This window comes from Polypterus senegalus, chromosome 8 (genome assembly GCF_016835505.1).
Source record: "Polypterus senegalus isolate Bchr_013 chromosome 8, ASM1683550v1, whole genome shotgun sequence".
In the NCBI taxonomy this organism is placed as follows: Eukaryota; Metazoa; Chordata; class Cladistia; order Polypteriformes; family Polypteridae; genus Polypterus; species Polypterus senegalus.
This window is the reverse complement of record NC_053161.1, coordinates 91,193,881-91,209,914: the sequence shown is the minus strand read 5'-3', so window position 1 is coordinate 91,209,914 and position 16,034 is coordinate 91,193,881. Positions and strand designations below refer to the sequence as shown.

Sequence of the window (16,034 nt, the reverse complement as noted above, 5' to 3'; positions counted from 1 at the left end):
TTGTCTTCACCATAGCATTATGGTTGTCTATTTTTGTACTGTTGTATTGGCATATCAACATATAAGCTCAGAGGCAGCTGGTGAAAGAATTTGGCTGGGGTACAGTTTTTGTGGGGACAAACTGAATCTATTTTATATAGACACAGCTGTCTATCTGGACATTCCACATGCTCTCATGTTCCTCATGATAGTGTCAATGCATCTCTTGGCCTGTCCAGTACCAGAGCCCCATGCTGACCAATCTGATGCCAGTTTTTCCATTTCTACTATGCTCCAAAACCTCAGCCCATAACATCCACAGTCCTGCTATTCTTGCCCTATAGATGTGGAAAGTAACAGCTGCACCTGCCACCCAAATTGTATACTATACCTGTCTCTAAATTGCCCAATCTTCTTACAAATTGCATAGTACCTCATTCTGCTAAAATCCACACCATAATGTCTGCAATCCCATCTCTGTAATCTTTAAATAACATGGACTTCTGTCTGTCTTATAACACATCCATAGTATAAATCCAATCCAAATGTTACTCTGTCTCTGCTAATAGAGTGTCCATTATTCCATAAATTATCATATAATCACTGGTCCTCTAATTTTTCTCAATTCTTGCATCCCACAGAGTCATTCCCATTCTTAATTTTATACTATACTTGCTGCCTGTCTGCCCGTTCCTATGCAAGTTTGCTAAGCTTACCTCACCTGGGTACAAATTCACACTCACAGTGGTGACACTTTGGTGGCATCACCAAGCTTTTTTTCCCATTGGGCACACCCTTCTCTGCCTCAGAGGCAACTCGTATGTCCCCAATCCACCAGCCATTTGAGGCTCACGGGTGACCACACACAGGGCAGATGGATTCTAGCAGCCTGGAGACGCGACTGAAGACTTCAAGTGCCAGCTTCTCCAGATAGAGCTGCCCATCTCAGTTCAGACCCAAGAGCGTTACGCTATTGTTTCCACGGGTATCTCACACTGCGCACCACTGTGCCGCTTGACACTGGTTGAAAAACACTACAGGGTGGTCCAGATCTAATTATGCAGATCCAGATCATCTGGGTGACTTTAATTTATGCGGGAGCGATTCCAGCTCGGCGCGAAGACGATTCTTCATGTAGTCAGTTCGCACACTTCTCGATGGTCCGGGATTTTTCGGGTGATTTTCTATGTAATAAACTTAAGTTATAGCGTAATGAACTTTTCATAATTAAAGTTGGACCACCCTATACTAGATGACTGTCACTATGTTTATGCCACTCGCATTTTTCAAGTTTTAAGTTTCGTACCCCCGTAGTTGTCAACAACGCTTCGACAGTTTGAAACGGCAAACAGGGAAAGCAAAAAAGGCATTACTACTCCACATCCAGTTAGCCAACTGTGTTCGTCATAACAAGAGCGGAAAAGGTTCGTGAGTAACCTCATCCTTGATCACCTGCCTGCTGCTGAATTCTTAAGTCAGGTTAGTCCGCTCCAAGCTCCTTTATTTCTTCAAGTGAACGATATATGCAGGGGTATTTCATTAAAGAAATCTTGGATTTCTGAGGTTCCATTTGAACTTGCAATCTCCGTAAAGTCGCATTCGTTCAGCTGTAGTTACATTAATGGCGGGTGTGAACTGTGAACCATGGACGTGAACATGAAATATGGGGATGAGGGAAGTCTGGGCGTCTCTGCCTTAAGCTGCTGCCCCCGCAACCTGATCGCGGAAGAGGATGGATGGATATTTATGTTTTTAAAAATCTGATTTTTAAAAAGCTCAGAAAACAGCCAATTCATTTCTGGAGTGTTACCCACACCAAAATACAAACTTATGACTCACTTATATTTATATTTCTGTTCACATACATGAAGCGATATATTGCAACAGGTATGAGTTGGGGGCGGCACGGTGGCGCAGTGGTAGTGCTGCTGCCTCGCAGTTAGGGGACCCGGGTTCGCCTCCCGGGTCCTCCCTGCATGGAGTCTGCATGTTCTCACCGTGTCTGTGTGGGCCCGCTCCGGTTTCCTCCCACAATCCAAAGACATGCAGGTTAGGTGAATTGGCGATTCTGAATTGGCCCTAGTGTGTGATTGGTGTGTTTGTGTGTGTTCCTGCCTTGTTGGCTGGGATTGGCTCCAGCAGACCCACGTGACCCTATTCGGATTCAACGGGTTAGAAAATGGATGGATGGTATGAGTTATAAAACTAGTACTGGCTTTATAGTAGTAGGACCTTAAGTTACATTTAGCAATCACTCTGAAGTAATGCTTTTATTTTTTGTTAGTAGCTTGTAAACTTTATGTCTAAATCTGAGCATTTTTTCAGGGTAATCCTTTTTAAGTAAAACTTTTTTAAAAAGAGATCAAGCACTTCTTTATTTCAACATGAAAGGTGATAAAGGAAATGCTAGGAGGGCTGCATAATGGTTTATGTAAAAGGTTTATTTCACTTCTCACATGTAAGGAATGTAAATCCTAAAGATTTCAAGTATGACGTTTCAATATTTGAAACCAGCATGTTTTAGCTTGTACTGGCTTTGTCATTTTTTTCTGCTTCTTCTCCTGTAATCTCCAGGTTGGCTTTAAATAACCATATTTAATGCTTAATCAATGAATGGTGCCCATTTTGTAAAACCAGCTAGACCGGAGGCTATCAACTAATTTCTTAAATGACGTCAAATAACGCTATTCAGTCTTATGGTTGGAGACACACCTATAATCCAGCAGTGACTACCTGGCAACAGGCCAGTCAAAAACAAATGTATAATGTAAAGCACTGGAATGGTAACAGCTTGGTCTCAAGAGTGTAACTGAAGCCACGCACAACATCTCAACTGCAGGAGAAATCTGTTTAGCAGGAAACAAAAAAAATAATGATTATCATGTCTTATTTAGGCCCTTGAGCAAGGCCCTTAACTGCCCCCCCAGAGACAAGCCGTGCCCACCCTGCGAAATCCTCTGTCTGTCCAATGAAAACTCTGGAGAAGAATAACATTTGATTTTCACAGTTCAGTTCGCCGCACATTTTGCAGCACGTTTTGAACCTGTTGACCACATTCTTTAATTAAAACAGCGTATACATTCCATTCTTCTTTTATTTTCTGGTTGGTAACACCAAAGGCATTTCATACAGTAGGTGGTTTACTAAAAAGCAGACATCTTCAACCTCTGTCCCTCTGCAAGCTGCTGGCTCCACGGTTGAGCCCAGCACCGCTGCTTATCAATACGGAGCACAGTGCACCCACGTCAGGAACTGAAACTCCAAAAGATGTAGATAAGCCTACACAATCCTCCAGCTCTGAGCCAGTATCGGGTACTCCAAACCTCAGCCTTTAACAAAATATACAGTCCGGTCTGCCTGACTTAAATATGGATAGCCCATTCCAGGCTATTTTAATTAATTAACCCAAGCGCGCATTCGGAAAGACACTCAGATGTTTTAGTACAAGCTGGTATCAGTCTCGAACATGGCTTTAATATCCTGTTTTCCGTGATGCCAGTCTTTGCTTTGCTTGCCGCAAATCTAGTGTTTCCAATTCGGACCGTGAGGACATATTCTCCAAACACGGCTACACTAATTGGAAAAAAAGCTCTAGAAAAAGACGGTGGCGGCTTCCACAAACACGCATCTAGTATCCCGCACGTCAGAGCCATGTCTGCATGGCAAGAGTATCAGCGCCGGGCAGAGACGGGTGAAAGCATAGTTCAACTACTGGGTTCAGCCCAGATAGAAAAGAATGGATTTTATGTGAAAAGCATTGGGGAGGCCGTTCAGTTCCTTGCAGTCAATGAACTGGCTCTGTGTGGTCACAAACACGAAGGTGGGGAGGAGGGACTTTTCCTTAAGTTCTTTGATTACACAATCAAAAAAGATGCCAAACTTGCAGAAATTGTAAAATACATCCCAGACAACGCAAAATACACATCCAGTGTAACTCAAAATGAAATAATTGAGACTCTTGCCAAAATGATGGTAAAAGATATCAGGACCAAATATGAAAAAGCTGTCTCTCCTGGACTTTGCATTAAAAGTGATGGTACCATGGGATCGCCGTAACATTGAGAATTTGTCTGTAGTGATTAGATTTGTCCAGAACTCCATCCCTGAAGAACACCTGATTGGCATAATTGAACTGAATCAGCTTGATGCTGAATATATTTGTAACCAAATTCTGTCACATCTCTCTGAGATAGGTTACAGCCCAGGCAATTTAGTGTGTCAGTGTTTTGATGGTGCTTCTGCCATGTCTGGGGCAAGGGGTGGTGTCCAGGCTTTGTTACAAAACAAAGTTGGTAAGTATATTCCATATGTACACTGCTACAACCACCACCTCCATTTACCAGTGATACATGCAATGGAATCAGAACCTCTGGTAAGAAGTTCTTTGACTGGTCAAATTCATTGAATGCATTTTGTCACAGACATTATGTTTCACACACATACAATACACCCACACTGAAAAGTCTTCTAGAAATATGATGGACCAGTCATTATGATGTCTCAAAGTCCATTGTCAACAATGAGGAAGCTATAAGGGGGCTTCTCTCAGAGGTAGCAGAGGCTGACACTGCCCCTTTTGACATTAGCATAGAGGCATGAGGTCTTTTCACCCAATGAAAAAAGCAGAATTTCTTCAATACAGGAAAAGTACCTCCTTCATGTGCTTGGTGTGCTGAAACCAGCCAATGCAATTCTACAGGCACATGCAGTGGATTTGTGCACTGCTGGGGAGGTGGTGACAGCTTCACTGGCCACACTGAAGGAGATGAGATGCGACTCATTCTGAGAGGAGCATTTCTCTCAGTGTGAAAGTAGGCCTACCAATTCGCTCAAAAGGAAACGGAAAGTTAATTCACTGCTTGATGATAGTATTGTCGTGTCTACGCTTGGGCATGGTGACTCTGATGAACAAATTGCTCCTAATCAGACTTTTAAAAGAGCTATGTTCAGCATTCTTGATAGAGCTATTATGGAAATGGAGACTCTGGAGATTCTGTCAGAGAAATGTTGAATTATTGAGGGCCACATCACTTCTCCTGCAAAATCAGAATTATTTCTTGATCATTCTCTCCTGAAACCACTTCAGGCACTTGAAGGCACAGAGTAAAACAGCATGAGCTTGCAAAATGAAATTGCTGTGGCAAAAGCAATGTTGATCAATAAACTGCCAGCTGATGCTAATCTCTCTGAAGCATGCAAATGCATTCAGCAGTACAAAGAGGCCTTCCCTATGTTGCATTCGCTATATGTCACAGCACTCATCATTGGTGTGTCTTCATGCAAACGCTCTTTCTCTACTTTGAACCGCATTCTCACTCCACTCCGCCGAACAATGCTGCATTCGAGGAAGAGAAATTTAGTCATTCTGGCACATGGAAAAAAAAACATCACAGAAAATCGACATGAATGAATTTATTTAAGAATTTGCCAAGAGTAACTGCAGACCGGTCCTGTAGATAATATCCAGGTTAAACACTGGAAACTGATATCCTATAGCCTCCCTAATGACTACAATGAGCCACGTTTCTGTTCTTGCCCTCATATGTTGTATACATTTGACTTTATTGATATTTACCTTGTATATGTAGTTCTATATTTGTTCACAAAAAATAATACAAGTTCAATTGCCTCTGTTAATTTTACTGAACAATAGGTTATGATTTATGCCACAATTTTTGCTTTTATATGTGATATAAAACTATGTTGTTATTATTATTTGACTCCCCTACGAAAATGGGGATGGATGGATAGATATTTTTTGCCACCCCAGACAAGCCAAATGCCCACCCACACATGACGTTCGGGTCACACCTCTGAATCTGTATCAATACACATGCATAAACAAAAGTAAAGTCTGATCATTTACGCAAAGTAGCTTACAAACAAAACAAAAAAGACCATTTTATGGGAATTCCGAAATAATAATCTAAAATTGACAAGTCTGATTTTACAAAGATCGTCTCAAATTTAGGCCAAATAAATCAAAAGAGAGAAAGATTTGGAAAATTAAAGCATCATGTGTTTGTGACATTTAAACTATGTATTAGTTTGACTTGTGGATTTGGTATTATTCTTTATTAAGTGTTTTTATAAACCAGCTAATATACACTCACTGATGCAATATTAGTTTCATGACAGAAAATATAATTTTCTGACAAATCTGATTTAAAAAGTTTGCTTTTATAAGTGGAGCCATGTAGGGTTTGTGCAAGTAAAAAATTCTGCATTATTTTTATATTCAGTAATTCATATAACAATGTTATAATATATAGATTTTTTAGTACTGATTTTAAGCAGCGTTTATTTTTTAACAAATAGACAGAAACTTTAAGTGAATAAATTTGTAACATGCACATGATACAAAAACATTTTTTTTAATCCATTTGTAATATCATTTTTTATAAACCCTGAAATCACCCAAAGCCAATAAAAAGCCCCCTATTTGTTGTTAGAGGGAGGGAGAATACCACCTGTGCCACCCACACATGAAGATCAAACGGTGAAGAGTATTTTTTTTAAACTAAAAGAACTGAAATTTAAAGATTTCTATTCTTTATTCCATACCAAACCATGCTATCACTCATACATTAAAAAATAAACTATAACTTTAAAACTTGGAATTGACAAATCGTCAAGTATATTGATAATAATACTTATACATTTATATAGAGTTCTGCTCACAACTCAAAGTTCTTTGGAAACACCACGCAGTGAGGACCCAGGACACAAACTCATGATCTCCTTACTGTGAGGTAGTGGTGCTACCATTACGCCACCTGCGTAGGTATACTGTACTACATCATATTGTGCTTGATAGTTTAAAATTACAAACACAGTGTATGATCGTGGTATTTCCCTCTACTTACCCTTCACCTAGGGGTAAGTGTACTCCCCACATTCATTACTAGGTTGGTCTACTGTCACATCTTAAGGTTATCACACACACACATACAGTGTAGCTATACACATATACACAGACCCTAACCAGAACAGTGCCCCATGAATGACACACACACTGATGGTTAACCTCTAGCACTTTAAACCACACAAGTGCCTTAGGAATAACACAGCCTGTCAGTCTCTCAGCACTTCAAGAGACTTACGTATTATCGGTTTTAAAATATAAATGGGACTACTTTATATATTATAAATGAGTATACTTGGCAGCATTGTGTGTTTTTTGTCAAACTAATCCCTTCCTACACTACTCTGTCAATCCAATTAAAGGATTTTGTAATCTGAGATAGAATGATTGAAGCTTTCTGGGAAGGCAGTTTTCTCTAGCAGGAACAGGTAAGCAAGACAACATTGCCCAACAGCTTTGGCCTCTTTTTCTATTTGTGTGACTCATTTGTGTGGTGTAAACGTGACAGACGTGAAATTGTCCAGTATGGTCCAATGGCAAGAACATTAAAAAAAATAAAATCTTGCAACAACAGTCCATCATTGTTCATTTATCCTTATTCACCTGACATTTGCAAAATATCATTATGACTTGAATGTCACCAAGATGTTATCTCCAGCACCACATCTACAGTATCTATATTTTACTGTGCAGAGAATAAAGTATAACATTTTTTTTAAATTTACATCTGCACACTGTGGTTATTTTTTAAAACATAGATAAATATAAATGCCTTATTTTGATCAATTTCTTCTGTTGCTTATTCAAAGATTTTATTTTAAGGGAGGTTTGAGAACCTCTCGCCCAAGTAAACCCATGTTTGTTTTGTAGGTGTTGCTCAATCTTGTCTCTTAAGAATTGCTTCTTTTATTTCCCTTGTGATCCACATTTAACTAACCTGTCATCCTTAATCATTCTGTGCAAATTTGATCTTGTCCTAGTAAGTTATCTAATCTCCAATAATGTAGCATAAAATTGATAAACTATTTTACAGTGATTAAATGTGTTTAGTGATGTGTTTCATAATTCAAATTGTTATATGCAGTAGATTGTGAACAGTACTACCTCATTTTTCATTGTCTTCCCTATATGAGGTATTATTATAAAATAATATGATATTTTTAAAGTTTCATGCTGATGACACTCTTTTACGCTTCTCAAGAATTAATGAACTTATAGAGGAAATTGTTGCTTTAAGAAGGTGGAACTACAATTAAGTGAAAAGGGATCATCTTAAACAGAAAAATGATTACCAATATTTTTAGCAGATTGTATTTCATGTACAATATATGCTATATAAATAAATAATTTTGTTGTTTTGACACTTTTGTAATTTAGTAACTTTATATTATTTATATTATAATTATTTAGTTGACATCCTTAGTATGCTGCAAACATCCAAAATGTGGACAATCCCTGACTTGGAAGAATATGCTGTAAAAAAGGAGGGGGAAACCATCAAGGAAAAAACCCTGGTCACTGAATTACATTTCTTTATTTCACTAAGTTTTGCAGTAATAAAATGCATATACAAAGCAAATTAATGAAAAAGGATTCAATTAATTCTTGTTTATCCAATTAATACAAAGCCAGAAAAAATCCTGGACCATCGAGAAGTGTGTGAACTGACGACATGAAGAATCGTCTTCGTGCTGAATTGGAATCGTCACCGCATAAATCAAAGTCATCTAAACGATCTGGATCTGCATAATTAGATCTGGACCACCCTGTACATGTTGTACCACAGCCCTGGGTAACATTATTTCATGGCCCTGTATGCTTCAGAAGAAACAACAAAACTGACTGTTTTGTTTCTTCATTTCCAAAGCAACATCATTAAGATTAATCCCCAAAGATGTGCAAGATAGGTTGATGACTCTGAACTGGTTTAATTGTATAGCAGATAAGATGAAAGATGGCCTAAAGAGATTCTTTCAGTATTTTAGTAGTAAAAGAAGAGTCAAGGATTAGGTGAAGTGCATCAGGACTAGTAAAAGAGAATTAAAAAAATGCACACAATGAAATAGCAGATGCTCTAAACTCACATTTTTTTGAGTTCTTCACATGTGAAAAAGTGGATAACCTCCCATCAGTAAAAATGACTCCGGCAGAGGTACTGAGTGATTTGGAAATTGTAGAGGGAAGAAGCACTGCTCAGATTAAATAGGCTGAAATCAAACAAATCACCAGGACCAGATAATATTTACCCTCAAATTCATAAGGAGGTTAGTGAGTATTGTGACAGATTAGGGTTTCCTCACACCCTTGTACCCTCAGACACCACGCCAGACACCAGATAAAAGTCCAATTATAGGATTTATTATAATAATAAAGTGCACAAAGCACGCTCCTCTCCACAGTACTCGATAAAGAAATACACAATAAACCAATCCTCCAAACTCCCAGGCGCTTAGCCACCCTGGCTCCCAACTCAGCTCGTCTGTCTGGGATCTCCCACAGTCCTTTATACTCCTCGACCTGGAAGCGTTTCACCCTCTCTGTCCATGTGACCTGGAACACTGCCGGGTCAGATAAAAATCCTCTTTTCTTCACCCAGGAAGCAAATCGTTCTCTTTGTCCATGTGACTATGACATACTTCCTGGGCGTAAGGCAAATACAATACAATACAATACAGTTTATTTTTGTATAGCCCAAAATCACACAGGAAGTGCCGCAATGGGCTTTAACAAGCCCTGCCTTTTGACAGCCCCCCAGCTTTGACTCTCTGAGAAGACAAGGAAAAACTCCCAAAAAACCTTGTAGGGAAAATGGAAGAAACCTTGGGGAAAGGCAGTTCAAAGAGAGACCCCTTTGCAGTGGGTGTCAAAAGAAGGGGGTCAATACAATAAAATACAATACACAGAACAAATCCTTAATACAGCATAATAATAACGATTTTAGAAGTACGTAACAGAATGTCAAATAGTCTCTGGGCCTCCCTGCAGCGACACCTGGTGGCCCCCATGGTATCCAGCAGGGCTGTGAATAAAGACTCCAATGTCCATAATGCCCTGCTGGTCTTGGGAGCACCTCCATACTGCAGGGAGCGCTCCACCTGGCGGTGTGGGGGTATTGGCCGGGATGAACAGCCGGCCATACATCACAGTATATATAAACCCTTGATGCATATTTTTTAGGGCTGCTGCTATTTTTAATATATAAATGATTTGGACAGGAATATAAATAACAAGCTGATTAAATTAAATTTATTGGATTGGCAGATAATCTGGAATCTGTTAAATCATTACAGAGGGACAGATTTGTGGCAGATGAAATTTAATGTCAGTAAATATAAAGTATTACATATAAGAAGTAACAATGTTAGGTTTGAATACACAATAGGAGGACTGAAAGTTGAAAGAACACCTTATGAGAAGGATTTTGGAATCGTAGTGGACTTGTCGCTATCCATTGCCAGGCAGTGTTTAGAAAGCATTAAGAAGACAAACAGAATGTTAAGTTATATAGCATGATGTGTAGAATATAAGTCCGAGGACGTTCTGCTCAAGCTTTATAAAGCGCTCATCTGGAGTACTGTGTGCAGTTTTGGTCTCCAGGCTACAAAAAGGACATAGCGGCACTAGAAGAACAACTAGGTTAATTTCATTACTACAGGGGAATCATTATGAGAAAAAATTAAAAGAGCTGAGCCTTTTCCGTTTAAGCAAAATTAGATTAAGAAGTGGCAGGACTGAAGCATTTAAAACTATGAAGGGAATTAGTACTGTGGATCAAGACTGATATTTTAAAATTAGGAAACGGGGACAAAGTTGGAGGACAGAAAAAAAAACATTCAAGCCAGTGTAAAAAAACATAAAATCTGCAGGTGTTCCTAGGACAAAAGACCACCCAGACCCCAGTTGGAATTCTTTCTAACATAAACAAATTTAAGTTGCTCCATATTATTGTTTAGTACAGCAGTTCTAATACTAAATAGCACAAAAGAAATAATTAAAGAACAGTGCAATAAGAACGTAAGAAATTAGAATGTTAACATTAAAGAGAAGGTCCATCCATCCATCCATTATCCAACCTGCTATATCCTAACTACAGGGTCACGGGGGTCTGCTGGAGCAAATCCCAGGGATCCATCCAGTGAAGTCCATGTCCAATTATGGAAATGTGTACAGATCTGTATGGTGTCCACCTTCGCCTGCTTCGTAAACATCAGCAAAGAGTGTGGACTGGGAGCAGTGGAACAGTGCACCACCATAGAGAGCTAGAAAAAAAAAGATTAGCCACTGATAAAATCAAACTAAAACAAAATACTGACTTGCCAATTTGAATATATTAAAGCGTGTATAGACTAACCAAAGGTCACACTGAACTAGTGGGTCTTTGGAAGTTTTTCAAAGATTTTACAGAGCCAGCCTGGCATACATCTATCAGCAGAGCATTCCACAATTTAGGGGAGTAAGTGCTGAAAGCCACCTCAGCAGATCTCAGTATATTGAGTTGTCCCGTGTTGGAGACACACTGCAAAATCTAAGCAGTAGTGAGATTCCTAACAGCCTTATTTGTGACCAGCAGTATTTAAAAATCAGTCTTAAAGGATATCGGCAGCCAGTGCAATGAAACTAAAACTGGTGAAATAGGTTCAGTTTTTCTTATCTTAGTTAAGATTCTTGCTGCTACGTTTTGAATGAGCTGAAGCCAATTTAAATCTTTCTTACGTAATCCTGATAGAAGTGCATTACAGTAGTCTAGTTAGCTGAAAACAAAATCCTGACATTTCAGTAGAGATCTAACTTTTGCAGTTTCTTAAATGAAATATAGCAGCAGCCCTTGTAATATATTTAATATGCAATTTGAAATTTAATTCTGAATCTCTTAAAGCACTTCTCTTACTTCTGACTTATTTCTAAGGCCCTCACTTTTCTTGTTGCTGTCAACAATTAAACCTCCAGTTTTATCTTTACTTAACTTAAGTACGTTGAATCTCAACCTTTCTGTGATGAGAGTAAGACCTTGAATAAGACGACTAAGATAATTTGTGCCATACAATAAGTTGCTATTGACACATAGAGATGTGGATCATCAGTCCAGCTGTGATAATTCACCATAAGTTTTGAAATAATTTGACCCAAGGGGAGCATGTAGAGTGCAAATAACAATGGGCCAAGAATGAACCCCTGTTGTACACTGTATTCAATATTGTGAATCACGGATGTAGGGCCTTCATAACTTATAAAATGTTTTCTACCTGAAATTCACGATTTAAACCAGGCGATTAATGAGAATAACAAGATCTATGGTATCAAAAGCTGCACTCAGATGTGAGATGTCAAGAATTGAGATGATGGCATATATCATTAACTATTTTAGCTAAGGCAGTTTCAGAATTATGATTAGAAACTAAAACCTGTCGGAAGTTTATCAAGGAGGTTTGGTTTAAATTCACTTCATCGCTGAAAAACAGACTTTTCTATAATTGTGCTAAAAAAAAGAAGGTTGGTGATTGCTCAGAAATTATGCACATCAGAGAAGCCTAAGTTATTTTTTAAGCAAAGGTTCAACTATTGCAGACTTTAAAGAAACTAGAAAATTACCAAATTACTAAGGAGCCATTAACAATATCCAATACACTTTCAATGAATACCTCAGAGACTTCTTTAAAAAATGTTATTGGAATTAGATCAAGTGCACAGGTGAACAACTTATTTTCTGCAATTCAGTCAGATTTATTAAAGTAAAGATATTTAACTGATTGTATTAAAAAGGCTATAGTTGTGCATGGATTATTTTTATTGTTCACATTGTGTTACTTCCTATATTATTTATTTCTTCCAAAAAAATAAAAGAATAGTATCACAATTGGTTTTTAGTAGATCTAAAGTGGGTTCCATTGTGAAAGCTGGGTTTAAGAGATAATGGATAGTTGAAAATACTAGATTTGAATAATGTGAACTTTCATTTTTGAGCTTAGAGAAATAAGTCTTAATTCCACACCACCATGTTGTATTCATCAGTATTATCCTTCATAGTTTCATAATGAACTAATCTACTAATATGTGTGTAATGTGTTAATTTATTCTTCTTCCGTTTTCTCCGTTTTTCAGCCTTATGGCACTGCCTTTTAAACTTGTGACGTGCTGGGGTCTCTCAGGGTAAAATCCAGGGTGGATGACTTCATGACATGTTTTCCTGGAGTTACTTTTCAGCTGTCTGAGGGGACATGGCGTAAATTTTCTTTTGGAAAACTATATCATGTGCACTACTTACTATCTCGTGCTCACTACTTGCACATAATGGTTTCAAATGTATAGTAGTTGTATGGATACACAGTCACACTCCTGAAACATCAAAATCGGGGAATTGATAGAAGTATATCCTTAGCTTGGTCTCAAACAACAAGGGAATAACATCTGTTCTTGCCAGACATCGTGGATACATTATTAATGAAAGCATTAAAATCACCTATATAGTCAAAAAGGTCTATTTCATTGTAAGTCCTATGACAATATTGATGAAATTATCTTGTTTAAACAGCAACAATTGCAAGGTGCTGGTCAGTTTCACGATTAAGAGTGGATGCACACAAAATGTCAAGAAAATGGTTTGCACGTAAAGAAAGATGTTCCTCTGATATTGAAGGTGCTGGATCCAAGAGGAGTTAATCTTAAAAAAGCTAGGAGAATCCGTCAGTGAAACTATACTGCTCAAAAGAATTAAAGGAACACTTTTTAATCAGAGTATAGCATAAAGTCAATGAAACTTATGGGATATTAATCTGGTCAGTTAAGTAGCAGAGGGGGTTGTTAATCAGTTTCAGCTGCTGTGGTGTTAATGAAATTAACAAAAGATGCACTAGAGGGGCAACAAAAAGATGACCCCCAAAACAGGAATGGTTTAACAGGTGGAGGCCACTGACATTTTTCCCTCCTCATCTTTTCTGACTGTTTCTTCACTAGTTTTGCATTTGGCTACAGTCAGTGTCACTACTGGTAGCATGAGGCGATATCTGGACCCTACAGAGGTTGCACAGGTAGTCCAACTTCTCCAGGATGGCACATCAATACGTGTCATTGCCAGAAGGTTTGCTGTGTCTCCCTGCACAGTCTCAAGGGCATGGAGGAGATTCTAGGAGACAAGCGGTTACTCTAGGAGAGTTGGAGAGGGCCATAGAAGGTCCATAACCCATCAGCAGGGCCAGTATCTGCTCCTTTGGGCAAGGAGGAACAGGGTGAGCACTGCCAGAGCCCTACAAAATGACCTCCAGCAGGCCACTGGTGCGAATGTCTCTGACCAAACAACCAGAAAGACTTCATGAGGGTGACCCAAGGGCCCCATGTCCTCTAATGGGCCCTGAGCTTACTGCCCAGCAGCATGCAGCTCGATTGGCATTCGCCATAGAATACCATAATTGGCAGATGCACCACTGGTGCCCTGTGCTTTTTACAGATGAGAGCAGGTTCACCCTGAGCACGTGACAGAAGTGAAAGGGTCTGGAGAAGCCATGGAGAACATTATGCTGCCTGTAACATCATTCAGCATGAGCAGTTTGGTGGTGAGTTAATGATTGTCTGGGGAGGCATATCCATGGAGGGTCACACAGACCGCTACAGGCTTGACAAAGGCACCTTGGCTGCCATTAGGTATCAGGATGAAATCCTTGGACCCATTGTCAGACCCTATGCTGGTACAGTGGCTCCTGGTGCACGACAATTCCTGGCCTCATGTGGTGAGAGTATGCAGGCAGTTCCTGGAGGATGAAGGAATTGATACCATTGACTGGCCACCACACTTTCCTGACCTAAATCCAATAGAACACCTCTGGGACATTATGTTTTGGTCCATCCAATGCCACCAGGTTGCACCTCAGACTGTCCAGGAGCTCAGTGATGCCCTGGTCCAGATCTGGGAGGAGATCCCCCAAAACACCATCTGTCATCTCATTAGAAGCATGCACCGATGTTGTCAGGCATGTATACAAGAACACAGGGGCCATACAAAGTGCTGCGTACAATTTTGAGTTGCTGCAATTAAATTTTGGCAAAATGGACTAGCCTGCCACATAATTTTTTCACTCTGATTTTTGGGGCGTCTTTGAATTCAGGGCTCTGTAGGTTGATCATTTTCATGTCCATCAAACGATGTGGCATCCTTTCGTTCCTAACACATTACCCAGTCTATATCAGTATAGATATCCAAGAGGATTTCTTTTTCCCATTGAGATCTGATGTGTTTTCAAAGTGTTCCTTTAATTTTTTTGAGCAGTTTATTTTGTAAGAGGGCAAAAGTAAATACTGTACAGTATGACATTTTAATTCATATGACAAACTGAAGCCATTTGGTATTTATAGTAATGTGTGTATTGATGGGTTTTCTAGAAATGTTATTTGGTTAAATGCTTTTACTACAAGCAGTAATCTGGAAATTGTAGGAAGCTACACTTGGAGATTGTCCTAGAATAACCAGTGGAGGCAGAGGTACTGAAGATGAGTATATAAAGGATTTTCAAAGGTTTCTTTTCTGTAATACAAATAGGAGTCAACAGCTACTTGGAAGGAGCAAGTGGTGCCAATCAACAAGTAGAAAGTTGGTGGGGACTCCTAAGGAGAGAACCAGTGGAGTTCTGCATCACATTGTTCACTGACCTGAAGGACAATGGTATGTTTCATGGATATTTTTGGCCGAAAAGTATTCTTCAGTTTTATTTCATGAGAATTGTACTGGTAAAATAATCAATATGATACACCCTTTTTTTTAATATAGAACACACATCGCTAGGTGGACGCACCAAGGGGGTATAGACCGTGAGATGAAGAAAACCCGTTTACAATGAGTGTATTAACAAAGTGTGACAGATGACTTATAGACTGTTTATGGCTTGGTGAATGGATGATGACAGCAATTGTGGTGCCCGACTGATAGCTAGACAAGTAAGACAATGCATATTAAGTAATAAGCGCATGTAGCCAGACAAGCATTTATTTTTTTAAACAACTGGTAACCGGTGTTCCCACTTACCTCTCACAGTCCAAACACATGCAGGCTAGGTGTACAGGTGATGTGAAATCGGCCGTAGTGTGTGTTTTTGTGTGTGTTCACCCTGCAATGGAATGGAGCCTTCTCCAGGTATTGTCGCTGCCTTACACCCGATGCTTACTGGGATAGGTTCCTGCTTCCCAGTGATCCTGCTCAGGATAA

General features: G+C 39.2%; 1 long non-coding RNA gene across 1 annotated transcript in view; it reads left to right on the top strand.

The window, feature by feature from the left end:
* The first annotated feature begins 1,405 nt into the window (after positions 1-1,405).
* The window catches only part of LOC120534133, a 36,045-nt gene continuing 21,416 nt past the window's right edge, over positions 1,406-16,034 (top strand). The window contains exons 1-2 of the long non-coding RNA XR_005634685.1: positions 1,406-1,458; positions 15,372-15,494. This is a non-coding gene — a long non-coding RNA (uncharacterized LOC120534133). The remainder of the gene's footprint in view (positions 1,459-15,371; positions 15,495-16,034) is intronic.